This window comes from Hermetia illucens, chromosome 6, assembly GCF_905115235.1.
Source record: "Hermetia illucens chromosome 6, iHerIll2.2.curated.20191125, whole genome shotgun sequence".
Taxonomy (NCBI): domain Eukaryota; kingdom Metazoa; phylum Arthropoda; class Insecta; order Diptera; family Stratiomyidae; genus Hermetia; species Hermetia illucens.
Window position 1 is genome coordinate 90,230,902 of NC_051854.1, and position 12,396 is coordinate 90,243,297.

The following is a 12,396-nucleotide window of genomic DNA, read 5'->3' on the forward strand; positions in this document are numbered from 1 at the left end:
GTTTCGGCCTATCTTTTGGTCGCATACCATCGACTTCGATCTTCAGACCAATCTTGGCCAGTGAATTTTTGTTAGGAAGAATTGCGTGACCATACCATCGAAGACGCCTCTCTCGCAACTTTTCCACGATCGGTGCAACCCCATGACGACCGCGGATATCCTCATTTCGGATGTGATCATTGGCAACCCAATTTTCCTGTTATGGATCTACAAATCATCAGAGCGCTCGTGGCTTTCCGACTTGTGTCTTCCAGAGTAATTTTTGGTCCAGCTTAATTCCCAAATATTTGACCTCTGTTTCTCGTTTCACCTCCATATCATGTAATCTTATGGCTCTCAGGTGATCAAGCTTACGCCTCCTAGTGAATGGTACTATGGTGGTTTTGGCTGGGTTGATTCGCACATATTACAGTTTACAATATTGCGAAATCTTCCGATTCTCGGAATAACCTCAGTCAATTTCCAATAAATAGAGTAATATAGAATCATCAACATTTTTCGAGCAGATATTAATATGGAAACTATTTTGAGGCGAGATTCTGAGATACGGTATGAGGGATAGCTTCGTGATTTTTTTTCAGATTTTTGTGTTGGGCAGTTTTTGAGAATCCGTCCACCCTTGTAACTGAATGGCAAAACTAAGACCCACTTCGGAAAGTACTAATCGAGATCTTTTCACATTCCCCTTTTGCATGTATGGGGATTCCTCCTTAAATTCAATGTAGAACGATATCATTCACTATATGGGTAGGGTTACAATTCCAACCCCACGAAATTTTGGATCAAAAGTTGTAAATGTTTCTGAAAAAAGTGCATGTCAGACGGAGGGTAAAACGAGGAAAATTACTACAAGCACCTAGTTTGAGAAGTAAAACTGAACAGTTCAAGAGATAATGCAAGGAAATAGGCCCGGTCCATGGGGTAACGATATACAATCAAGGGTAAACTGTCGCTCTCGACCACTAACCCTGATTTACTACAGAATATAATTAGCACTCTTTTCTCGCTAGTTTCGGGCGAAGCAGAACTATTGTTCAGGTAAATGTCCATGAAATTCCTAACACAAGCACGGAAAAGGTTTGTGAAGTGTCATGAAATGTCTTTAGAGTCTCAGCTATCTCGATTACCTTCACTTTGCGGTCATGCAAAATTATTATTCCCCTAAATTTTGGATTTCACACGTCGTCCTGACAACCATCAAGAAACATTCTAGAAAAGTATTTATATTCGTCTGAAAAACCTTATAATTGTTCTTTCTTTAATCGTTTCGTCGTAAAAACCAAACCTACTTAATGATTTCTGCCAGGTAGAATTAATCTCCTTCGATAACCGAACAGTAAAATAAATGTACAAGGACCTTTTCTTTCATACATGAATTCCTTGGCAACAAATTTTACCTGATATTTTGAAACTATGATATTACACTATATTTAGAAAGCTAGACCTAATCATTTAGTGACTGCCCGTGTCGAAAATAAGCTAATCAAATCTGCATTTGAAAAATGCAAAGGATCAGTAATGAACAGAATATATTATGCCTTTCCGACGACAAGAATGCTAATTACTTTAAAGAAAAATATTTCTATCCATTGAAGAGTAGCCAAATCAAACTACCAGCAAACCATCAAAACCAGCAATGACATTGCAGCCAGACAATATTATGACAGTAATAAATATGTGAAGTTATTGTAGTTGGGTTTCCTTAATTGTGACATAACGAGAATATAATGAATACTATGAATTATTTTCGCTAATGTCCTTTTAAAAGTTGCCCCTCATCCACATTCCAAAACTTACCGAGTATTTATAAATTCAACTTAAGATATTTGAGGGTCGATTTCTACTTGAACAAACGAAGTTTCATTTGGGGTTGTTTGAACTAAGCACCTCTAAATATGAAACAAGCCAATTTGGGTAACTGATGACATAATCTAATAATTTTGTCAACTGATGAAGAGTTAATTCAACTACAATAAGTGGACAATGAATCAAGATTTTCAATTCTGTTATTCAGATGCAAAAGTGAAAGCAGTTGGAGCTCTCGAAGCAATTTAAAGATTTCCAAAATTCCAGGAAACACTACTTTAAACATTTGAGGGTGTACATCGGAGTCGTTGATACCTTGGGCGGTTTCTGGGAATTAACCATATTTCGTGGGGTATAGCGCGTCATCCACACCATCGCGCCATTGCCCGCGGTTACCTGAAATGAGCTTCGGCTCCTACAAGAGTTCCCGAGACGCTCGCACTCGTCTTCTATTGTTCTTGCATGAGATAGCCCGCAATGCAATTGTCGCCCCCATTTTTATGTGTGACCTATTCACTTCCGTCTACCTATCACCATCGCATACCAATGGCAAGCCTGTGCGCCGACCAAGTTCTTTGTTTGAGACAGTATCAGGCCAGCGTACTCAGATGATACGATGCAGACAGATATTGATGAAAGCTTGAAGCCTTTGGGTAACAGTGAAGCTTATTTTCTATGTGCTACTCCCATATAGCAACACATAAAGGACACTAGCGCAGAACAGTCTCAACTCTCCAGCGGAAGCCGATCTAGCGCTGTTAATGCGTCGGGCAACATCTAGTTCGGTGTCAACCTCGACAGAAACCACGCTTCTCAGATATACAAATCGATCGACGCCTTCGATGGCGCCCATTAATGCAGATAGGGGGAGTACAATGAACTGTCAGACGGAGAACCTTGGTTTTGTTGGTGTTTATATTCAATCCAACTCTATTTGCCTCTCTTCCCAAATCCAGAGCTATTCGACAAAGGTCTATGACTGGGTGAGAGAGCAAACAGATGTGATCAGGGTAGTCGAGGTATTTGAGGAAAGATGTCATCGTCCAATGAATTCCTCTACGTCCTCTGGACAAGGCAGCATCGAGAACGGATAACAAGAAAAAATAATATCGTTGACAGGATGCAACCCTGTTAGACTCCGGTACAGCAATTTTGCGCCATCATATCTGATCTGATAATAGCTCCCCCCTACGTAGAGCACTCCAAATAAACTCCCTGTTCACGCTAGTGGGGGCGTTCTCGAAATCGATGAAGAACAGTTGCAGCGAAGATCTGAATTCCGCGCACTATTCCTATAGGGTGTCGAGTGGTCAGTGCAGGAAGATCCGGAGCGGAAACCAGCCTGCTCTCTGTCGATGAAGCTTTCGAGAGGTTTTTTGCTGCATTCCAGGATTATTTTAGCTATTATTTTTGCGACGCCAGCGAGCACACAGATACCCCTCCAATTGTCACACTCAAATCGTGTCCCTTTTTTTGGAAACTTAACGACCATTTGCTTCTTCCACTGGGTGGAAACATCTCGGATTCCCAAGCTTTCCGTACGGGTGGAAGCAGCAGCAGTAACTGCAGGTGTAGCGGTAAAAACTCTGTGGAGAGACCGTCAAGCCCAGCGGCTTTACTCCGTTTGAGTGCATTGATGGCCGAAATGATTTCACTTCTACTTGGAGGACTAGTTCGTATCTGTATGTTCCGACGACGGATGTAATACGGCTAAGAACCATGGTGAAGTGTTCTTTCCACCTCTTCAGTTGTTCATCGACGTGGATGAGAAGTCGACCGTTCATGTCTTTCACAGGACAACCGAAAGACTTGCAAGCTCTTTTGTGATGCAGTGTACATTCCTGAAATCATTGCAATTTGCGACACCTTCTGCTTTCCTGACCAGTCCAATGGCACCTTCTCTATTGTCAAGGTGTACACTACGCTGAACTTCTCGGTATTTCGCTCGGTATCAGAGGTTTATTATATAGTATATAATAAACTTTATTGACCAGATATCGTAACGTAGGTTATTTTGAGGCCTAGATACAATGGGCTGGATAGTTTCTGAGAACCGTTTCTTGAAGTAATTGATACCTTTCGTACCATCATATCGAATAATCCCACATGGCTATATACCTTTACGTACATGTAGACCCCCCTCAAACTCCGCCATGCTATTAACATAGTATGCTGGTCCCAAGCCCAGGTAAAGGAGGAAGGTTTGAGGCAACGTACTCTGTACTATCCTCAGTAAAACAAAAATAAAATGCTGAGATCAGGGAAAGAGATAAATAGAGTATAGTTGGAGTTATTCTACTATGCTAAATCCTACCTGATCTCTCTTGGTGACAGACCCCGCGACAGGTCGGCCAAGAAAATGCATACAATGTCGTTACAAACATGATGATCGGATTAAGTCACAGGCCTCGGAGAAATGCTAGGGCGTCCCCCTCAGTCGACGCGGCAGGACGGGCCCCGGTCCTGTCGAGAAATGGGCAAGGGTTCTTGACGCATGGACGGCGTCAGGACGTAAGCAAGTTAGTCCGCACACAACGAACAAAACAAATACGTGTCTGCACGCTAAATGTTGATACCCTAACTGGAAAGACGGAGGAACTCGCAAGAGCCCTTCGAAAAAGGTGCATTGACACCTACGCTCTGCAAGAAACCCGATGGTCTGGTGCCAAAAGCTGCGACATTGAACGCGAACGCGGTAAAAATGGCTACAAACTTCTCTATTTTGGTAACCCACACACTCAATATGGTGTTGGCATTGCCATCTCAGAGGGTTTCCGTGATGCCATTAAAGAAGTCGAACGATTTGATGATCGGCTGATGAAGCTCACCATTATATCAGCTGATCGCACCATTCACTTCTTCACCGCGTATGCACCACAGACAGGTCGACCTGATGCCGAGAAAGATGCCTTCTGGCAACTTCTCGATGAAAAGACTTGTCACGTGCCTGCTGACGATTACATAATCATTGCCGGCGACCTTAATGGTCATGTGGGTGAAAAGGCAGACGGTAACAGGTGCCATGGGGGAAAGGGGTTCGGAGCGCGCAATGAAAGTGGCGAGCGTATAATCGATTTTGCGGACACCCATGACCTTGTACTTATGAATACATGGTTCATCAAACGATTGTCTCATCTTCCTACATTTTATAGTGGGAACAATAAAACGCAAATCGACTATATTCTCATAAGACGCCAACATTTTACCACTGTCACTGATTGCAAAGTCGTTCCCTATGAGACCATCGCACCTCAACATCGGCCGTTGATTGCTGTCCTGCGAATTAAGCCACTCATACGATTGCCAACCATTACGAATGTGGAAGAATCATGGAACCAAATGAAAGACGCAATCCACAAAGCGACCTCTGCCACCCTCGGGGTCACCAAGCCGTGTAAGCGGTACATCAACCGAGATACTTGGCTTTGGAATGATGATGTTGAAATGAAGGTCCGTGAAAAGAAACGCCTCTACCACAAATTTCTCGACGATAAAACGCCTGCTAATTAGCAAATTTATAAGAGTACCAACCGGGAAGCAAAGAAAGCGGTCGCTGTCAACCGAGCGAACCATTTCAAAAATCTTTACAATAAACTGGACACTAGGGATGGCGAGAGAGATCTGTATCGACTTGCTAAAAGCCGTGATGAACGCACACAGGATATCGAACACTTCTGTTGTGTTAATGACAAGAACGGTACTTTGCTTACCAACCGTCGAGCCGCAACGGATAGATGGCGAGAATACTTTGAGCAGATTTCAACTGAAGAATTTGCTCATCCTCCACTTCCACAATCATTGCCGACATTTGGAGCAGTTCCACCAGTCAGCGCAACTGAAGTCGAGGAGGCAATAGAACAAATGAAATCGGGGAAAGCCACAGGACCTGACGACATCGCATCTGAGCTCTCGAAAGCGAAGAGCTGGGACCCAACACTGTGGCTCAGTGAATTCTTTATCCGGGTTATTCAGGAAGGAAGAACACCATCTGACTGGCAAGAAAGTACCACTGTTCCAATATGGAAAAAGAAAGGTAGCCCAGCAGAATGTTCAAATTACCGTCCGATCCGGTTACTTTCCCATACCATGAAGATTTTTGAACGCATTCTTGACAACCGTATTCGCGAAATCGTTGAAATAACCGTGAATCAAGCCGGATTTGTCAAGAACTGCGGAACTACTGACGCAATACACGCTGCGCGGTTACTCATGGAGAAACACCGTGAGAAGCATCGCCCTCTTTACATTGCCTTTCTGGATCTAGAGAAAGCGTTTCACCGTGTACCACACGAACTCATCTGGTATGCTTTACGACAACACTTCGTGCCAGAAGAACTCGTGCGCTGGGTTCAATTGCTCTACCACGATCCGAAAAGTAAAGTTCGAAGTATGGCGGGTGTATCAAAACCGCTTCGTGTCTCTGTTGGAGTTCATCAAGGAAGTGCCCTCTCACCACTCCTCTTTGTCCTTGTTATGGACACCGTCACACGGGATATCCAACGTCCAGCGCCCTACACACTGCTTTATGCAGATGTTTTCCTAGCATCTGATAGCAAAAATGATCTCGAGCAACTTGTTCAAAAATGGAATGATCGCCTCATGCAACACGGTCTCAGATTGAATTTAAACAAAACTGAATTTTTGACGACCGATCCCCATGAAACAGGCACAATCACTGTCAGCGGCAGTGATCTGCCCAGAACTGAGCGATTTAAATACCTCGGGTCAACGCTATCCGCCAATGGAGAACTGCGTTATGAAATTGCTTCACGCATTAACGCAACCTGGATGAAGTGGCGTTCCACAACTGGTGTCCTTTGTGATCGACGTATCAACGAACGTCTCAAATCTAAAATTTACCGCAATGTCGTCCGTCCAGTCGCTCTCTATGGTTCTGAGTGTTGGCCGACCATAAAAGACAATGAACGGCGTCTTGCGGTAATGGAGACGAAGATGCTACGTTGCACTAGTGGCGTCACACGTTTAGATCACATCCGAAATGAGGATATCCGCGATCGTTATGGGGTTGCACCGATAGTGGAAAAGTTGCGAGAGGGGCGTCTTCGATGGTATGATCACGCAATTCGTGCAAACGAGAATTCATTTGCAAAGATTGGTCTGAACATCGAAGTCGATGGTAAACGACCAAAAGGCAGATCTAAGCAACGGTGGCTTGATACGCTAGATGGGGATTTGAAAGCCTCGAGATTGCACCCAGATCAGGCATTCGATAGAGCCAAATGGCGAAGCCGATCACGACGAGCCGACCCCGCTTATGAACGGGACAAAGGCTGAAGAAAAAGAAGACATGTAGACCCCCCTCAAGTTCAACGTGCAAATGTAATTCATCACATGTAGGGGGTGCACAGTTACAAACCTACCGAATTTCGTGTAAACCATGTAATCGTTTTGAACGAAGCGCGTGCGGAGGAGAGACAAAGAGTTAACCACGTTTAATAAGAGTTTGTTAACCTTAAAAAGGAACCCTAAATATTTATTAGGCATCATTTATTCTTTACCAGGCTCTCGTTTTGTAGTTAGCATACTTAGTCAAATTTCTCAAGGATAGGTCCAATCGAACGAACCTGTTCCAAATAGATTGTGAATGACGGACAGACATAAGGATACGACTGAAAAAGTTAATCAGCTTTTGCCAAATACCAATCAGGTACATTTAAGATAGCTACTTATCACTAGACAATGAACGTTTCGGGCGAGCCAAATATCTGATAGTTGTAAAAGTAATAGAAACACGTTGCAGTGTTTGTACCTAGTAAGTGGCAACGAAATAAAGACAAAGTAATAGTGCCCCGAATTAGCTGAATATAATAATGACCAAAACCAGAATATTAAATGAAAGTGAATATTAGTGGAATGGATTATGTTTGATTCAGCGGAGAAACCTTGCTCATCGAATGGAAACAATTCCCATCTCCAAGTTAATCCTCTTGAAATTTTTTGTAGAAATTTGGTGTGAATTTTTCTCGTTGTCAGTACTGTATTCTAAATGTAAATAAATATATCACCCATGGACACCAACACAATCAACAGAAACCGAATCGGAGACGAGACGTTCGTACATACGGACATATAAATATGCTCAGCCAACAAAGCGCAAGTGTAGGAGTGATAAAGTAGAAGAGGAATGAAAAAAATGTAGAAAAAAACTTGACGAAATCATAGCTTTTTGTCCTATGACCTCTCAGATAAAGAAAATTTTTCACAGTTACACTACATTTTACTTACACTATATTTCGAGTCAGAATGAATGCTGTCTCGGAACAGTGGTGAAACTGCATACGACGAATACGTCACAGCACATCATTTATAGAGTTTATATATTTCGAATATGTTATAACACCACTAGAGACACTCCACATTTTCCTCGATGCTATTTTGAGCGAGTTCAATTAGGATTAAGTGCTACGAATCAAATGTAGGTGCAGGAAATTTGTAAGCGATTATTTTTCCTTCCAAAGTAACCTATTCAGTGACTGCAAATACTGTATTCCATCGAAGAAACCTCCGCTTACGCAGTTCCAACCTTTCGTACACCAAACTCCAAAATATACTCTGCCTCTTTCCAGATATATGTAATGCCAACGAGCACAGTGAAACATTCCAAGTCGACTTTTGCTGGCTCTGTTATTGCTTATTGCTGCTCTTATGCTCGATTCTGTCGTTTTCCTGATGGAAATTATGATGGTGGATTTGTGCTACTACTTCACTGCTGTTGGCTCTGGCTACACTTTGTTTGAATGCTCGCCTGGGCTGCCAACCAGTCCAATGTCAAACCAGTTAGCATCTACTCATCGTCATCTGTGTCGATGTTCGCTCTCTCGATGTAAATTGAAGCTACGCGCAGTATAAAGATTTCATGGTGCAGCGACTGTGAACCTTGAATTTGTTTCATAGAGCTCGAATCTATAAGGAAACGCAATTTTCAGTCAAACGTATTTCAAAAAAGGCTATTGCAAAAGGATTTGATAAGCAAATCGAGAAACTGAACACTGCACGTTAGCATGTACTTTAAGGGGGTCATCCCGTGTGTCGGGTTGGAGAAATCGATTTTTTTTTTTGCATGAATTGTATCTATATATAATGGAGAATATGTGGGCAAATGGATTTTCCGATATTCCGAGTTGTTCAGAAATTACAGTGTTAAACATATAAGGAGTTTGCAGCCACCGCTAGAGTACTTGATGAGAAAGAGCATCGAATCTTTTTTTACCTGTTAGTTTTTTACCTGAGCCTTATAAATTCGAACACAGGTATAAATATAAAAAGATGGAAAACCAATCAATTGTCTAAACTTATTTGCTCTTTGGAATAAAAAGGATAATCCAGTTTAGATTGAGCACTGAAAGGCTTTCAAACTATACTCAGTTATATTTTGTTGTAAGTATTGTGCTGTTTGTGGGTTCAGTGATTTTTTAAATGGGCCATACGAAGGGAGATCGTTTTAACGTTCAACGTCATGCTCGCACTAAAAAACGAGTATTTCATGGGGATCGATACTTATCAGAGAAGAAAAAGGACTTCGCATCAACATCAGCAAAGAAACTTTTAGCAAGCATGAATATTGATATTCCAATTGCGACAAGTTTTGTATATTGTATATTGGATTTTGCTGGAGTTTTCTCCGGTATTTCTGCAAATTTCTGCAAATAATAAAATATACGTAGTAGTAAAAAAGGAATACGTAGGACATGTCGAGAAAAGAATGGGAATGCGGCTTAGAAATGCAAAGAAGAATCACAAAGGCATTGGTGAAAAAGGGGCTGGAAAACTTACTGATAAGGACCTCACTACATTTTCTGGGCTAGCTATTCGTCGACACGCAAATTCGATAGAAGGAATGAAGCAAGAAATTTGGGAAACTTTCTTCCATAAATGTTCTACAGACGAAAATCCTCAGCATCAAAATTGTCCAGCAGGCGAGGACAGTTGGTGAAAATGGCGCAAAGCGGAAGCTAAAGGAGAACTGGATATTTTCCACCACGAGTAGACACCTTTGACTGAAATAGTTCAAACAATCGTCAATCCAATCTACGAAGATTTGTCACGAGATGATCTCTTGAACAGATGTTTAGGAACAGAGACCCAGAATAACAATGAGTCGTTAAATGCATTGATCTGGACTTTCGCTCCTAAACACCTTCATCCTGGGGCCAAGGTCGTAGAAATAGCTACTTTTCTGTCTTTAATTATTTTCAATGAAGGATTTAATGGCATTCTCAAAATTCTAGTGACAATGGGATGTCAAGTTGGTCACATATGTCAGGTTTATGTCGACCGCCGTAATGAAGCGCGAATTTGGCGGTCCGAACGACGATCGACTGACCTCTCTAAAAGAGCCAGAATTGAAACCAGAGAGCAACAATCGGCCTTACAAGACTTTTTTGAAGAAACGGAGGGTGCTCTCTGTGGACCAGATATTGCAGATTAATGCTGAGTTAAAATTTTACTGTTGATAATCACATTTAAATTTTCAAATGCGTTTTTCTCGAAACTGCATCTTGAAAATCGGCTGCCACCATAGCTCAAAATCTATCCAACCAAATTCTTTGAAATTTTCGCGACTTCTTTAATACATATTTCTACGGTCCGCAAACTAGGATAATTCCAATCGGGCGGATAGTTTTTTCTTATTCATAAAAAAAGCCGTAAAAAAACACCAAAATCCAAAAAATTAAGTTTAAAAGCCCACCAAAAATTTACCTTTTAATATTTTCTAATTATCCTAAGTTTGCGGACCGTGGAATATTGTCTACATTAAAATGGCGTTTAGTTTTTTTTCGTCAGATGAACACAGCGCCCTCCAGCGTGGCAGCAGAAAAACACCTTTTTTTGGAGATGGGTGCATAAATTGATACGTATTCCGAAAACTAGCTAGAATATCAAGCTGAAAAATTTATCACATATACTAGAGATATCAATAAACATATGGTGAAAAAATCACGTTTCTATCTTTATCCAGTCCTCCAAAATAATTTTTCAAAAACAGGCAAAAAAAACGACCATCACACGGGATGACCCCCTTAAAAATTCGATTGCGAACATTTTTCAATATCGTTTCACACAATCAATTCTCTCTGGATCGATAATCATCCACTTTTGTTAGAATCTGGTTTTCTGTGAATTTTGAGCATTATTTAGCAAGTATTCAGAAATTTACTTAAAATAGACACGAAAAGTTGGGAACCGGAAGATCGGCGCGTAAGGTATGAAGAATTTGTGGCGTTTTACGCAAGAATATTCTGACTCATGGTAATCCCATTTTTGGAGAGCTCATATCTCTTAAAGCAGCCTTACACAATCAGTTTGACTAATGATATAAATACAATGACTGATGAGCTAGACTGACGAAGATTTTTCAAATTATCACATCAAATTTGTCAGTCTGGTGTAGTCGGGTGGATAGCCGATTAACACTGATAGGGAAACTGATCGTATAAGGTTGCTCTTAGAGTACAATAATCTCATACGAAAGTGGCAAGTTTGAATTATTATAACCATGTTAATAATAATAAAATGTTTACGCAAAACTGTTTTAGAAGAAAATTATAAATGGAATTGCCTTTCACAACACAGCTAAATCTATGAATTAGCACCTTTTGATAACATCATTCTTAGAAATAGGATAACTTACTCCTCATTCTACTCACACAATTCATTTGTTTTTCGAAACCAAAACTGGCATCCTTACAGAGGAAAAAAGACTAGTGAGTAGCTTCTGAGAACGGGTCCTAGAAGAAATTGACCCTTTCGGATCCCCGCACTCCTCCTCTTTGTAACCAATATCAAAACTAACAACGGATTCGGAAAGTACTAATCGAGACTTTTCATTTGATACCCCACATGACTATACTCGTGAAAAAAAATTTTGCACTCCCGCTATACACTCCCCTTAAATTCAACGTAAACTATGTTACACCCTGCATGTAATGAGATTCACAGGTCCCATCTTTTACCAAATTCCATATCAATAGGAGTAACCGTTTCTGAGATATGAGGTATACAGACAGACAGTAAACCAATTTGTTTTTGTTTTATACAAAACACAACACAATATCCGAAGTTCAATTGGAATTTTTTTACAACTCTCCCTTTGTAATGAGGTGCATTTCCCTAAAGAATCAAGGATCATCCAAGGTTTTCATAATTTACGATATAAATTTACTCCCGGCGCAGTTTTGATGTTGGGGTTGCAGTTATTTTCAGGACTTAGGACGCAGACGCACATATCGTTCCCCATAATGTCTAAGGCTGACCTTACACGATCAGTATTTCATGAGTATGGCGTTAGTCTGAAAGACAAAATTATGGCAAACTGATCGTCTAGGCTACTTTATATCGCAGTGGCTGATGGATACAGCTTTATATTGTTAATCGAAATATGACTTCCGGATGGCTCGGATCTTTGAATATATGGAACAAAAGTGGTTTTTTGTCGCCTTGTTTATACCAAATACGTTTCTCATTAGTCCACTTTTGATGGATTGACTTATGGCAGAAGCTGATGAAATACTGATCATGTAAGGTCAACCTAAAGAACATGCATCACTCCACAAAATTGTCTTCAGAAAA

The 12,396-nt window shown here is 41.0% G+C and overlaps 1 protein-coding gene across 4 annotated transcripts in view; it reads right to left on the reverse strand.

Annotated features, from left to right (window-relative positions):
- Positions 1-12,396, reverse strand: part of LOC119658923 (E3 ubiquitin-protein ligase TRIP12) — a 61,101-nt gene that overhangs the window by 21,538 nt on the left and 27,167 nt on the right. For 3 of the 4 annotated variants that reach the window (XM_038066752.1, XM_038066751.1, XM_038066746.1), the window contains exon 2: positions 8,053-8,730. The exons of the other annotated variant lie outside the window; for it this stretch is intronic. The gene's annotated coding sequence lies outside the window, so the exon portion shown is untranslated. The remainder of the gene's footprint in view (positions 1-8,052; positions 8,731-12,396) is intronic. 4 annotated transcript variants of the gene reach the window in all.